This window comes from Falco cherrug, chromosome 10 (genome assembly GCF_023634085.1).
Source record: "Falco cherrug isolate bFalChe1 chromosome 10, bFalChe1.pri, whole genome shotgun sequence".
Classification (NCBI taxonomy): domain Eukaryota; kingdom Metazoa; phylum Chordata; class Aves; order Falconiformes; family Falconidae; genus Falco; species Falco cherrug.
Genome location: NC_073706.1, coordinates 33,082,589 through 33,098,540, shown reverse-complemented (window position 1 = coordinate 33,098,540; position 15,952 = coordinate 33,082,589). Strand labels below are relative to the sequence as shown.

The 15,952-nt window shown below is 42.2% G+C and overlaps 1 protein-coding gene across 4 annotated transcripts in view; it reads left to right on the top strand.

The window, feature by feature from the left end:
* SERGEF (secretion regulating guanine nucleotide exchange factor) overlaps positions 1 to 15,952 on the top strand; it is a 158,766-nt gene that overhangs the window by 113,405 nt on the left and 29,409 nt on the right. The gene's annotated exons all lie outside the window — the stretch shown is intronic.

The window sequence follows — 15,952 nt, the reverse complement described above, 5'->3', positions numbered from 1 at the left end:
TGTCATTCTCTAGAATAAAAAAGGTTAATAAACAGCTAAGTAATTTGCATTTCTGACTTCTGTCTTTTTCTACAGAGGAGCTCTGTTTCTGTATTGTAAATAAGCACTGCATACCTCAGATAACCCATAAAGAGCCATGTCACTTGATACTTGAAATGCATGTTAAAAAAAAAAAAAAAAAGAGGAAAAAAAAAAAAGACTTCCAGTGTGATCAATACAGCAGAGATATTCTCAGCAACAGTAAGAAACTTGAGGGGGCTTTTGAGTATGTTCTGTAATAAGTGTAATTTAATGTGCTTCTAAGGGACATCTTTTAGTAAGAATACACTATCTTGCACTTTCTACAGAAATGGACAATGATTTTTCTTTTTACTTTTTTTCTTTTTTTTTTCCCTCATTAACCTGGTTTTGCAAAAGAAACCTTGACGTTATCATTGAATATAAAGTCAGTCTTTCTGTCCACCTTACTCATCGTGGGAGCTGGCATTTCATGCCAATTCACAGTCTGTTCACTGCAGGCAAGTGAGCCAACTCAGAGGAGCAGAACACACCAAGCCAGGAGCTCATTTGTTAGGTGTGCAAGGGGAGAAATCCACAAATACAGCTTTTCTTCTTGAAGAGTTTCTAACACCAGAGTCCACGCTCCTATCTTCACCCACCCTGTAGATTACTGCCCTGACCAGTATCTGATGTGCTATGCTATGTTCCCGAATGTAAATATCATAAAATCGAAAGCGTGCACTCAAAAGGTAGCTGGGCCCATCTTTTTGTTACTAGCATTTAATGGTGTTTTTAGCAGAAGTCTTTTGCTCTCCATTAGAAACTAATTTATTTTAATTAGATTTTGAGAACTCTTGCTTTTCTTTATTTCCTTGTGTTTTCTCAGCATGACTAAATGAAAAACCAGTCTGTGCCAAAATAATAAGTTGGGAAGATGGCTTGCTTTCTCTACTGTGAAATCATGTTTAGTGCGGGTGTTCCTAGTCAGATTGTGTGTTGTGTGTTACAGTGGCTTGCTCTGGAAATTATTTTCTGCTTATTGCAGGGGTATGGAGGCTGGCAGGGAGAGATGAACTGCAATGTCTGACAATACGACAGTAGAAGGTTTGGTGGGAGAGTTAGTGATTCTGTGACAATGCTTGGTGTCTCTTCAGATTATGAGTAATTCCAGCTTCTTTCTGCTTTATAAACAGGTGTGAAGTACAGTTTTAAATTTTGAATTGTCTCCTTTAACCGTGTGGTTCCTGTACACAGGAAACAAAACTGGCCATGAGGTGGGCTTTTTGGCCCGATATAAAAGGGAATACCTTTGTGGCAGAGGTGGGTTTTTTTGTGTGTTTTTCTTTTTAACCCAGATACACATGCTTGCAAACCATGCTAACGATGCTGCCAGCTGCCCACCCAGCCACCTTCTGCTTCCCCCCACGCCTCAACAGGATGGGGAGAAAAAATGAGATGAAAGAGCTCGTGTGTTGATGTCAAGATGAGGAGACCACTCTCCAGTTACCATCACGGACAAATCAGACTTGGCTTAGGGGAAATTAATGTAATTGTTGCCAGTTAAAATAGTGCTGGATGGTGAGAAACAAAGGCAAAACCTAAACCATCTCCCACCCCCACCCCTTTTCACCCCAAGCTCAACTTGCACCTTCATTCCCAACTGCTCTGCTGGATGGGGGCAGGGGGATGGAGAGAGGGGCTGCGTAAGGGTCCCTCTGCCCTCCCTCCTCCTCACGCCTGTGCCCACAGCCTGAGAGGAATGGCCGCTCTGGCAGCCAGGGTCCCTCTGCCCTCCCTCCTCCTCACCCTGTCTGGGCAGCCTGAGGGGAATGGCTGGCCCTCCTCTCCGGAGGGGAATGGCAGCTACGGAGGGGAATGGCAGCTACGGCAGCCTGAGCCCCTCCGGCCTGGCAGCTGGCCACGCAGTCCCTCACACCTCGTCCCTCACTCCTCGCTGCTGGTGCATGGCTGTGCGCCCTGTCCGGAGTGCGCCTTCCCCGGCTGCCGCCTGCGGGCTGGGCTGGGCGGGTGGCTGAGGGAGCGGCCGGAACCGGCTGGAACCGGCTGGCCCCTCTCCTCAGAGCAGCTGCTCCCGCCAAAACCCAGGCACAGGGGCAGCTCCCTGAAGCTCTGAGACACCAGCAACCGCAAGAGGTAAGAGAGGCGGTGTTTGAGGTGCAGTTATGTGGATCTTTAGAAGGGTGACGGTGTTTGAGGTGCGGTTTTGTAGATCTTTAGAAGGGTGGTGCGATGGTTTAACCCCAGCTGGTAATCGAGTGCCACACAGCGGCTCGCTCGCCCCCCTGCCCCCAGAGGGATGGGGATGAGAATCGCAAAGTAATGTAAAACCTGAGGGCTGGGAAAAGAACAATTTAGTAATTGAAATAAAATAAACTTAAACTAATAATAATAGATCTAATGAAAGGGAGAGAGAAGGGGAGGGGAATGAAATCTAAAAGGAAGGGAGAAAAGGAAACAAGTGATGCTGCTCACCCCCCACTCACTAATGCTCACCCAGTCCCAGCCAAACTCATTTGAAAAAATGGAGATAATGATACATGATCTCCTTTGGGGGCTTCAGGGGGGAGCATATATATTCATCAACCCCAAACTTCTAATCTACACTCCCCAAAGTAAGCTTTTCATGGGAAATTTCTGGACTGGCCTTGACCTGGATTGTGTAAAAGTTGCTGTGTGATTTGCTCTGACTTTATGCTGTTGAAAATAAAACCCCTGGCTTTCTGTATTATAGAAAAGCTTTTCTGCTTTTCTAGATGTCTTTCCAGCCAAAAAGCTGAGTGAAAAAAATAAGACTTTTGTCATCACTGAAAATCCCAGGCCTCTTTGAGCATAAGGCCTTCCCAGAATAAGTAGCTCCAAAGTTTACTGGAACAATGTGATTGTAATGCAGAGGCAGAAAACAGGGTTTTCACACTAGGTATGTCCAAAGCCAGTTTGTACTTCAACAGCCTTCCCCCCCCCCCCCCACCCCCTTCCGCTTTATGTGCATGCATACAGATTTGAGCAGTGGGGAAACTGAGGCATGGAAAGAGGATGAGATCTACCTATGTCACCTATTGGTAGCTCAGCAGGAATGCCAGGAATAAAAAACATGTCTCTGAGTTTCAGGTCAAGTGACAAATAAAACTTTGCTCCCTGCCTCTCCCTTATTTGCTGCTTTTTCAGCTGTTTTGTGTAGTGACTGCCCATATTTACTGGGATGCCTGTGTCCTAGCCCTCTCCCTCATAATATGGTCACAGGCAGGTGAATGGTCAGAGGAGGGAGGAAGCACAATGTGGCATAAACAATGGATTCAGAGCATTGCTGGTAGTGTGAGAGGACCTGCAACATTAATATGCTAGCTGGAAAATACAAAATGTATCTCTGTTTCTCCTTTAGGCTCCGATTCTTCTCAGGGCAAAGTGATGCCTGCAAATAAGTGTTTCTGGTGTTGCATGTCCCTCCTAGGTATATTGCCTGAAGGAGGCAGCTTGTCTGAGAAAGACATGAATAGCGTGTGGCTGCAAGCGGTAGCGGACTCTGTCCTCCCAGCAAAGTCACAGTGTCCTGAGGGGACCCGTATAACTGATGTTTTTTGCTGTGTCTAAACTAAGAAATTCTGTTGTGAACTCCGAGGCAGATGTAGGTGGATTTGCTTGTTCTGAAGGCATTTTGGAGAACAGCTGCACCTAGGGTGAGGGCAGATCGTTGTTTCTGCTGCATGGGGAGCAGGCTGCCTGCAACTGTGCAACTGTTGCTAGGGTCAAAATATACAGGGCAAATTCTACTGGAGCAGTAAGCTAATTGACTTGCCTAACGTAAGTGTTTTACAAAATAATCACTGTTGGGGGTTTCCCTCCCTTCCCCCACCTCTAGTTATATTTCATTACTTTTAATTCCTACTGTTCTGATCTGGCCTGATGAATTGAGGTTGTTAGGGCTTTTTTGAACAAAAGTAGTACTTTGTGCTTTAGTGGACTCTTCCTGCTCTCTTGCCTGCTGCCCTGCTGATCTGCAGGGCCTACCAGAGCTAGCAGGAGCCAGGCCCAGTGCTCCAAGCTGCCATTCACCATCCTCCCAGGAGAAGTTTGAATTAGAAAAGGGAAAAGCTGTTTTTGTGTTTTAACTTAATTGATGAGTATTGGGAGTTTTTCCAGTGTATGTGAAGTTGCCTTGCTGCTACTTTAATGTGTGTAGTTAATGTCTGGGTTTTATTGTGGGTCTGCTGATTTATCTGTTTCAAGATACCTGGAAATTTTTTTGTTTCAAAATCTATCTTATGTCTTCAGGCCAAAATTCATGTCAGTAATATCACAGGCAAGATTTTAAAAGACTCCGTGGGGTGCTGCGTTTGCATTTAGACCTGATTTTTGATCACTTGATGCTCAAATTCACGTACCCCTGAGTGTACCTGCTACACATGACGTTATACTCCAGTACAGATATGTCCCCTTTATAGTTCTTATGTCTGGGCTTCTTGGGGCAGAGAGCATGCGCGCCGCCCCCACCCCCACCCCCCTGTATTTGTACAGGGCCTATTGTGGTAGGGTCCTGGTTCACGTTTGGGTTTGTAGGTGCTGGCGTGCGGTACTAATAAATGTTGGATAAGTGTGGACTGAAAAAGTTGATTGCAGCAGTATATGCATGCAGGTGAAAACCACCTTTTGAAAATTTGGCTCAGAAATGATGTATCACTTACAAATGAGAGTACATGTGCATTTTGTTGCATGCAGGGAAGGTTTTGGCTATTGCTGAAGCTGTTTGGGAGGAGGAAAATTGGTTTTATTCCCAGGTTTGGAGGTGACTCTGAAGGATTTATGTCAAATTTAAGATCTTGCTGTGCAGAGACTTCGATTAAGATGTTCACTCAGGAATCATAGCTGCAATATTGTAATTGGAGGCAGGGTTTTGATCATGAGTCACCTTGTAGGGGCTGTCCTCACTGCCCTCCTTGAGAAAGTGGAGGTCTGGAAGAGAGGAATTTGTGTGCCCTTTCATTACCAAGCTGGCAGTAGAAATTGGCACTAGCTAAACCCTGCTGTTGGAAAAGGCCTGGAGAATCAGCACAGTCCTTTATGCTCAGTTGGTGCTAGTTTAGGTCACAGGTGTGTAGAATTTGTATCCAAAGGGAAAAAAGCAGAACAGTAAACATGATTTCAGCAGGAAGGAGTGTGGTAGAAACAAGAAGGCCAGGGTCTGTCAGGCAGCTTTGTTCTTCGGTGGAGCCCTGGATTCCAAAAGTTTTGAGTGGGAACGTTGTGGGAACATCACTTGCAGCTTGCAGAGAATCCAGTCTTACTAGGGGAACAGTCTTGGCTTTTGCCTCTTCTACCTAAATTTGATGATGGGTTTCTATGAAGAGCGCACACACCTTCTGCACTGAAGGATGCAGTTGCAGAGTTCAACAGAAGCAGTATCTGGATGTTGCTAATTTTTTGGTAAAAACTGGATGAAAATGAAGTAACTGTTGGGGCATACCAGGTCAGCTTTAGGGAGAAAGATGCTTGCAACTGAAAGGCAAAGGAAGCTTGACTCATTTTTTTCAGTCAAGTCAGCTAGTTCAAGCTGCTGTTTCTTTTCTCAATAGTCCCTTGCTTTGAGCTTCTCCAGCATTACTGTCTTTTAATTTAGTCCATTGTTGCATGTCACATTAATAGACAGTTTGAAAATTTTCATTTACTTTGACAAAACTTTAAGAAGTTATCTTTGAGTCTATAACCCAAGGGATCCCTGGGGATCCCTGATGGAAAGAAAGTGAGAGAGCTTCAGGCAGTGATAACTTCCTCAACGTCTGGTGTCTGTTTTTACCAAGTTTAACCAACATAGGGGAGAGCTAGGACCCTTTCTGGAAAGTTAGTTATCCATGCACTAACGACTTGCTGAATACTTGCAGGCTTTTTTTGACTCATAAAGTTATCTTCTGATATTAATTTCATTCAGAATTAGAAACCTGGAAAGAACAATACGTTCTTAAACAGTGTTCTTGAAGGACACTTAAATAACATTAAACTACATTGTAAATGGTTAAGAATTAAAGAAAAAAAAATTGGTAATGTAGGCCTTGAGCAAAGTGCAATATAAGAAGCACTGAAAAATGTTTCTCTGCATTATTAAGAGAGTCTAGTTTGCTGGTTTGATTTATTGGCTGGCTGAATGAATTCATTAATTGTGTGTGACTACTTTTGCTTTTAGTTGGTCATTTTTCATTTCAGATTTAATTACTGGATGAGCTTTTCCTAGGGATGTTCTTATCATCCAAAATTAAATACATGAAAATATTAGGGAGCCTCAGCCCTCCTTTTTGATATTTTTCATGCTATGATTTTACAAACTGCAGAAAAATTCACTTAGGCCGCAATAATCTAGGTTTTCTCTGCATGTGCTCATTACTTGGACACAAAAAGATTTCTTCTTATTGCAATATATGCCATATTCCATGTAATGTTTTTCAAAATAGTGGTGTGGAACCAGAAAATCTCTTTTTTAATTACATGGTGAAGAATGAGGCAGAGACTTGTTTCTGAAACATTTTAAATGTATACAAAGCACTTAACAGTCAAACACCATTGTAACTGCATTTGTTGAATGAGGGGTCTAGATATGCAGATCAGTGAGAGGTAAGGATAGATAACATTTTTAAGAAATCAAATGACTTAGGAGAGATGCTGAACATCTTGGCTTGTAGTTTGAACACTGTTTTTTATAGGAAAGACTCATTTCCTGGACAGCTTGCAAACAGTATGGTCTGCAAACACTCCTCTCTTAAGGATCTTTATGCTTTCAGCTGTGTGAAGAAGCAGCGCTTAAAGCAGTGTTTAATACCTCTGTTGCCTACCTCTGAAGATGCTGTTCCAGGGTATGGTCAGTGGAGCAGAACTCTGTGGCCTTGCTGGTCCTTCTAGCCAGCGGGCAGTGGTCCCTGGATGGGCTCTAGGTCTGTAAGAACAATGCTGTGGGTATAGCCCTTAGGAATTTATTTCATTCTGAAGTATGCTTCTAAAAGTGAGAAGAAAAGAGAGTACAGAAATTCTTATGTGCTTCCTTTTCTTTCTTAGCCCCTGTCTTTGGGTTGTGCATCTGCAAGTAGAAGGCAGAGCTGTTTAACAGACTTGTAAGACTACAGAATGAGGACTACGTCATATGTCATCCCTTCTCTCCCCCTCCATTTTGGCTTATGCTAACCCCTGATACTGTCATTGTGTAGCGGATGGGTGGGTGAATCCCCAAGTCAACTTCGTAGCTGAAAAGGCTACTGTGCTATTTTGAGAAGTGGGTTCTTGCTTGTGGGCTCTGACACTTCCAGTATTACTTAACGTGTTTTCTGTGAGAACAATCTCTGCCTATGTGAAACAAAATAAAGGTGTTGTGAGGAAAGGTGGATGAAGGAACTCTTACCCTCCCATAAACATATGGATGTGATGGGCAGGAGCTTGGGTAGGAAGCATTGGTCCTGCCAGCTGACCTGGTTCTATTCCATGCCAGCAAGCTGTAATTTGTAATCTCTCATGATCCCTCTTACACGTTTTGGTTTTTTTTTTTTCCCTCTACTTTCTACCCTATTGATCCGTATCTGCAATGTCAAACTAATTTACACCTGCTGTCCAAAATTGGAATAACGGCCCATGTGCCTCTTTGTCAGTCTCTCTACGAATACCGACTGTAGAGAGCGCCCTCTAGTGAAATAAGATTATTGCTGTAGATACGCGTGTCTACGGATAGTTTACAGAAGAAAAAACTGTAGCAAAAAGTGTGAGATTTGCATATTGCTTTGTTTCTAAAGACTTTGTCTGATGATTTGTAGTATTTTAAAACTTTCAGGTACATTAACTTTTACCTTGGTAATCATATACTTGGATAACAAAACATAGCAAAGACACATAAAGGTTGAAACTGATCTGAACCTAGCTGATAAATACAGTGACAATGCCATCCTATTTTTATCCAGAGTTTCATCCCACTCCAGGATCTAAGTGACCTTCACTCCATAATTTAGAAGGCATACTAATTTGGAGAGAGGCAGGAATGACTTTCACTGGTGTAGGACTAATCAGACTGCGTTTGAGTCAAACCAGTTGTCCTCCGAGCAAATAGATGTATGAAAAGTTAGTTTCAGCAGATGAGCTTAGCAGTTGGCCTTGAAGACAGTGATATTTGTCCTGTTTCTGGATGAGAGGATTAAGGCTGGAAATATAAAAGCTTCTTTTGGGGGGCATGTTTAGCATGTATGTGAGTATGTATGTGTGCATGCATATAACTTACACAGGTGCATACATGCACACAAGAAGGCTCAGATTCATGAGATCTAGGATGTAATTTCTGGTTTTTTATTAGTATTTGTTCAGCTTCATATCTGAATACTCTGCTGTTCCTAACTGTCTTTTCTCTGTCTAACCTGAGATGAGATCTTAATTGCAACATATGAGGTCCCTGTGGCCCCTTGATGCCTCTGGCTTGGAGCAGTGCTGGAGCGTAGCAGCAAGGGATGGATGTCCCTGCTGTTCCCCAGCTGCTGCCTTAGTTACCCTGGCCTCTGGCTGTTTTTTTGCTGAGAAGTGTTTGGTTGCTGGTTTGGGGTGAACTAGAAGGATACTAGTAAAAGAACATGGCTTTCAGTCCAGGGAAGACAGAATATGAGAAATTTGGACATTCATCATTTTCTGCAGCTCAGTCTTGATATGACCTCACTTGCCCTTAGCAACCAAAAGCCCTGTTTAATGCCTTTTATTTTCCACTATTCTCCTAGCAGCTGTCTTGACCCCCTGAAGAGTATCAGCCACCTTCCTAAGGACTCAAGAACACAGATTAAATTATCTCAGTTCTAGGCGATGTATTTGTACAGTGAGGTGCTTGACTGCCTTAGGAACATCTGTAGAAACTTGGACATCTTTAAGGATATCGGGGTCCTGCAGCCAGAATGTGGTGAGTCAGCACTAAGGATAGCAGAGGTTTAGTTACTTCCTCCACTGCAATTGCAGCATGTCACTACATACATTCTCCTCCTGTTCAGTAGGTTCTGATGTCAGTTACTTCAATATTTATGTAGTTGGGAGCTGTCTGTAATTTTGGACTGCTTATGAGGCTTTTTTCTTAATATCGTCATACTAGAGGGACTGCAGAAATGGTAAAGATGTAGGTCTTGGCATAATGCCTTGACTTCTGGGGTGTGTAGTGATGTCAGGAGAGCTGTGCCCCCTTGAAGTCAGTGTACTGTAAGGAAAAAGATGATAGGGAAAAACAGGACAGATTCTCTTCACAATTGCCAAAATCAGTGACAGAACAGGGCTTTCAAAAATATTTGCCATATAAGGAATAGTTTTGGAGCTACTTTGGATTGTTTCTGGCTAACTTATCACCTAATCCTGTGTGAAAAAGGGAGAGAGACTGGGCTCAACTTCAATTCCTTTGCATAGAGGGGTAACTTAATGACAGTGTGCTTTGTGTTTGTGGGAGGTAAGCCAGATTTATCATGTTGGGTTTTTTGTAACTGAAATTTCTGCTATGGTCTCTCTTTATCCACTCCAAAAAAAATGAGTAGCCTTTATTAAAAACAAAACAAACAAACAGAAATCCCCTGCTCCATGTTGAAAATGATACATTTTAGAAAGAACTCATGTTTCTACTCCTCTTTCTATTCCTTTGTTCCAATATTGTGTTTATTCAAGTAGAAGGAAGTTCCTAGGCAAGCCAGATATTGTGATGGCTTTGTGTTGCTGTTACTGGATTTCACTCCAGGAAAACTGCTGACACAAGGATCTATCCCTTCTGTAGGCAGGTAGGAACACACAAGCCACATGCCGACTGCTCCAGGAGGGCTGGGTTACAGCCAGTGCTGCTCAGTGGTGAGTCCAGGATGTTGACAGCCTATGGGACAAGATGAGAACGAGCTCTGATCTTGTGTTCCCAAAGCTCAGGGCAGAGCTTGCTTCATCTGGGGAACTTCTGCAGAGTGACAGGAGGACCTAAGGGAGGAGGATCAAAGAGGAGTTGAGACCATTACCTAAAATTACCTTAGATTTTTAATTATGGAAATTTTAGGGTGGCGATTTCCATGAAATTTCCATGAAAAAAGAAACTATACTATTAACAATCTCTTAATTGTTAAAACCACGTTAAAATGTGGTGACCACTTGTGGGATTCTCTGCATCTATACAGAGATAGGTTTAAAATCTCTAAGAAATTTTTTTGCAAACCTGTAAGTAAGGCTAAACGATGGAGTGTCCCCAGTGTGGAAGCCCGTTCGTTCTATGCTCATCGTAACAGTTAAAGCTCTGTCCTGCCCGTTTGTAATTTTTAAACGGGGGCTGCACCACACTTTCAAATGCTTAGGTTATAGGTTCCCATGCAATTTTCATAAAAAATCCTGTCAACACGCAAAGGCCTGTTCAGGGTGCTGCAGGTGAGTTAGCAGCAGTCAGGTTTTGTTTGGGAGCACAATGCTACAACATCTGCAGATGGTGAAGCAGCAAATGATACCACTCAGGAGTCAGAACAAATAGCTCACGAACAGGAGTCGATCCCTCCACTGTGCAGTCAGCTTGATCAAGTAGAATAGTTGCTGCCAACGGCAGTTAAAAATGGGTGATGAAGGTTTAACGCAGTGTGGCCTTCCACTCTATCCTGAAAGTGTGTTGAGGGGAAAGGAGAGGGAAAAGAGAATTGCCTTCAAGTCAGCTGAAATAAGCTATGTGTCTTTGAATTGACAAAAGCTCAACATCTGAGATACAACACGGAGCAGTAACAATGAAATATCCCAAGTTAACACTTGCAGGGCATTAACAATACTGAGTGCCTGCTCAGTAATTGCACTGAGTCTCACAATTGATTTTCTTTATGTGAACCTAAATATTTTAACTGTATCACTTCATTTTCCTACCAGTCTTGAATCTGAAACTTAGAAGCATTTTCTGCTCTTTCACACAATCTCTTAGGAGATTAATGGCCACAGCATATTGATCATCACTGTTTCATTGGGACTTGCCTCTTCTCTCTTGTTCTGCTCCTTCTTGGGCAGCTTTCATCATGTTCATGCAGCCAGGTTAGTGGTCCAGGAACCCAGTACAAGTTCCTAGAGAAGCCTCCTAGGTTTTTACAGGTCTCAAGTAGTTACCCAATATGACTGAATGTTGCTGTATCTCCAAGACCAAATATGCCTCCTTAATTGAAAATGGTGGCTTTGACTGGATGGGAATAACAAGTGAACAAAATAATAATGAAAACTCATGCTACCATTACAAGTAGCTCCCTGTTTACAAGCTGAGCTTTATTCTTTCGTCAGGTGGTGGTTCTCAGAAGTCACGAACAGTTTTGGAAATCCCTTGGGTTTTGGTTACAAGTGTTAGTAATGGGCAATGAAGTTACCTGATTTCAGGGAGTAGGAGGGGCCTATCCTAAAGGTGTAATCCTTTAACGAGCCTCAAACTGAGCACCAAGAAATAGCTAGTTAATTTTTAAATGTTCACTTGACCCTGGCTGCATCTAATTCTGAACTCAAATGAGGCATTTATCTATGTACTGTTTTTCATGCACACGTGAATCAACACAAGTTTTATTTTTGCATGCATGTAGACCACTGAACCGTCACACTTCCTCATGGGGATGAATTATTACACATTCCCAGCAAACTGTATTCTAGTTCCTTTTCCCGTGTTTAGTTATGGTGTTTCTGTTTCCAAAGACACTAATGAAGATAAAGAGGTTTTTCCTTCTGTTTTATAAGTGGAATGGTTTCCATTTCCAATGTGGCTCACTTACTAATATGATACACTTTGAGGACAATAGCTTTTCTTCGTTTCCATTTCAGTTAGTTTCATGGGCTAATGTAACTGGTGTATTTATAGGTAAGGTAATATTTTAAATGGCCCATAAGGAGATTACATTAATGATTTTTTAGCATATGAATCCCCTTTTTCTGGTTTTCATTTTGAAATGGTACTTGTGCTTGCAAACCCTTAGTTGCCAATTTTGGTTTCGGGATTTGTATAAATGTGAAGTGTGCTTCTTTGGTTACTTAACTGTGAAGGCTAACTTTCTAGCTCAGATTCAAAACAGTTTATCCAAGGAAAAAAAATATCCCTTGTTATCTTGCCACTGTCTGTGGGCCTCATTAGTTCTCTGTGTATGTAGCAGCTCTGCGTTTGGTAAGATGTTCCTGAGTGACTGGTTTGTCAAGGAAAAAAATGCTGCTTGAAAATATTCTGTGTATGTAAAGAAAGACTTTCCTGAAAATCCAAAGGCAAACTCAAACCTGTCTAAAATGAGACTAGGAAGCTAGCAAAGAAGATTGACAAAAGGCTCAGAGGGTGTGGAGGTTGCAGAAGCCAGACCTTAGTTTTGTAGAGACTTTTCTATACTGCCAAAAGGAAAAAAGCAGGAACATGATTGTTTCTATTTGGCCTCTTTTTAAAAGAGACTTCTTTGGGAACCGATTCTGACACACATTTAAAGTGAAACTTGCTCTCTCAAGCTCATGGCAGAACAAAGGCCAACAGAAGTAATTACTGAATTCTTGAGATTCAACTCTTGGAGAAATTGCCAAAGTTAGCAAGGGTGGTAGATTTAATTGCTTGTCAGGGTTATAGGGGTGCATTTGCTTCTCAGATTGGAAGGCTGGAATTCAATTTAGAGTGATGCAGAATGTTACCTTGCAAAACTTTCACTAAAAATTACTGATAGGCGTGTGAGGATATGGCTCATGAACAGCCTCCCTGCCTTGTCAATGGGGAGTCAAATTTAGCATGTTGGTTGCAAAATGTAGGTGTTCAGGTAGAAATCGGGCTGCCAGGGAAGAGTGCAGGATGATTGTATTTTACCACATGTTATGATAATATTTGATGGTAATCACTTTGGCTAAATCCTTCAGATATAAAGGACAAATGATCACTCCATCCTAATGGACTTGCAGAGGAAACAAATGGGAACGGCGATGGAGGAGTATGGAAGTCCTTCACGTTCCTGCCCACTGGCCACTGGGAGGGCAGTGTGAGGCCTGGGGGAAGGAGTGTGTCGTGGTGGCTTTTTTTTCCTTTTTCGGAGGACCCCGGGGTTGTGTTTTGTGCCCCACCATACCAGAGAATATCCCAGCTGTTGGTAGGGTGGGGTGAAGTTGAAGGACTAGGTTGTCTAGTGTGTCCCACTGTTCAGAAGCTGAGATGATATCTGCATTTAGTAGAGTCCTCTCTATTCAGTTACAGCTGTAATTCCTGGTTTTCAGTTTTTTCTCTGTGCTTTCCATGTTAAATTACCCTTGCCCTTGAAATTTCTTGAATGGGTAGCCATTTTTGTCTTCTTCCTTCTTTGGAAAGGTTATCGTTCCTCATTAGCGCTCTCAAGCTAGCTTCTAGCTTGTATGCAGGGCACCTTGCTAGATTGCGGTAAATTTTTTACAAGACCACCGCTGTTTTCTGTGAGCCAGAAAAGTGTAAATAACTAAACAGGACTCTTCAAAGATTCTCTGTTAACGTCTGACTTGACAGGTTGTTTTTGTTTTTTTCTCTTACCATCATTTTTACCTTTCATGTTGTGCTTCTCTGCTTTCAGATTTTGTTTGGAGACCCTCTCATTTCCCCCTTAGAAATCTGATTCACTTAGACAACCCTAAACAAGGAAACACCTGACCTGCAATTGCCTGTATTTAGAGATATGGTTGTGTTTATCAAATCTAGCCAACCCTACTTTCTCTGGTATTTTTCCTTTCCTTCCTCTGTCTCTTCAGATTTGCTATCATCAAGAGTTTTTAAAATACATTCACATTTTAGGCTTAAATAAAAACTTAGATTAACCACCATTTAATTAAGATAACATCATCAGGATAATTAAACTTCCTAAGATGGAACAACTAAGCCCTTGTGATTTACAGCCTATGCCTTGTGATTTTTTGTTCTTTGCTGTGTACCCATGCGTTGAGTGACATCAGCTTTGAGAGGGCACACTGCTAAATGCCGTGCCTGATCACAGCGCAACCACCAGCCTGGCTTAGTGGTGGGAGAGACATGGGGCTGGGCTGGCTGAGGCTGAAGGCTCTCAAGGCAGAGGTGATGGTGGCAGAGGGAAGTATCCTGAAGAGTCTTGCACACTCCTTTTATGAAGAATATGCTGCAAGATCTGACCAGAACTTCGGTGTGCAATGAACTGTTTTGGGGTTCCTTGCGGATGCAGTGCTTTTGCCTAGGAGTGCACAGGGATGACATGCTCTGACCATCCCAGCTGGCTGGGAGACTGCCCTGCCTTTGATGTCCTTGTCACCTTTCAGCTGTAATGCAAATGATGGGAAGTAGCAGGGTGTGGAATGGGCCATGCACAGAAACTGCCAGCTGCCAACTCCATAACACAGCTCTTCCAGGGTAGCTCACCCGGGCTGCAGGTTGCTCTCTGCATTGCACTTTCACAGCATTTTGAAGTGGATTTGAGGGTTGAACGTCATTGTCAGGCCTGTTGGGATGTAGGAGAGCGCTTTAGAACATAGGAATGGGGTTGAGCATCTCTGTATCTCTGATGCAAGAGAATCTTCTGTAGCTGGGGTAAAACTTGGCTGCATGGGACACAGTGCACAGTGCTTTTTTGGGGCTACCGTAAGCTGTGAGCTAAAGGCTCATAAATGTTGTTATTTTCCAGTCTGGCTGTCAAGGAAAAAAAAAAAGAAAAAGAAAATGTGCCTTATATTTTATTTGTGTTGCTTCCTAAGCTCCTAAAGAGCTCTTTGGATACCTCCATTTTGAGTTCAGCAAGGTTACCTATGCAGAAGAAAACACAACTTTGTATGCATTCCACAGAGATTCGCTCCTGGCAGACTTTGAAACCACTTATTAAAATAAGTATTTCCGCACTTGTAACTAATTGTATAGGAAACAGACTTTAGTTAGCAAATGTGTTTTTATGAGGACAAGCTGATTCATACTTTTCTTTCTACTTCATAATCTATGCAGATGAAAATTACTCTTATCCTTTCTCTGAAGCTCTTTTAGAAATCTTTTCTAGTCAGATAAAATAATTTTATTCAAAAGTAAGAGTAAATTGAGTCAGTGGCTTAAAAATTAATAAATCTTGAATAAAATGTTGCATGAGGAAATGAAAAACCAAGATTCGTAAGAATTATTTTGCTAATAGAGTGGCTAAGGGTTGGCTGATTGAAAAATTCTGTATTTTAAATTAAAAATATTCATTTAAATACATTAGCCATAGAAGAAATGGTTAGGCAGATGGATGTTTAGTGTATGTGGATTGGATTTTTCTGGAGTTCTTGATTTAGCAGATGTACAGATGAAGTCTGTAAGATGATAGTGCTGAGCCAAGGCAAAGTTGCTGAGTACAGTGCTTTTCTTTTTAACTTATGACTCATGGGTGAATCTAAACTAGAACTATGTTTAATATTAATATGAAATTCAAAAGACTGCTTTCATGGTAGACACTGGAAATACATCTTTGGATGATCTTAAAACAAGTTTTCTTTCCTCCTCGTAGTTCTCTGGACATTCAAACAAAATACATTTTGTAGTGGAAAGGTAACTTTAAAACAGACTTGACACAGTGTACCATATTTTTGGCATCCTTGTATGTAATCAACAACTTGCTGCATTTGCTTTGGTTGCCTCATCATACCCAGTTCCCACCAGTTCTTCAGTATTCAGTGCCAGGTAGGAATTTTAGTTTGCGTTTCCAAATCCTCAGCATGTTTTTTGTTCCACTGGGCAAAAGTCTCCCTGCTTAGGTAAATACTTTACCTCTCTGTGCTGCTCTGTCCTCAGCAGCCTGCAATGCCTTCATACCCTGAGAGGTGCTGAACGCTTAGGGGTAGTGCAAACAAGGCAACTCTCATCTGTCTGGCTGTTTGTAAAGCACTCCCAGCTGGGTACAGTCAGTGCTACTCTGTGTTGTGTTCATCTGTGCTTGTTCTAGGTAACTCTGATACTGCTGCATGCTTGTTCTTTGCAGGAAAATAGTAGAAATTCCCATGA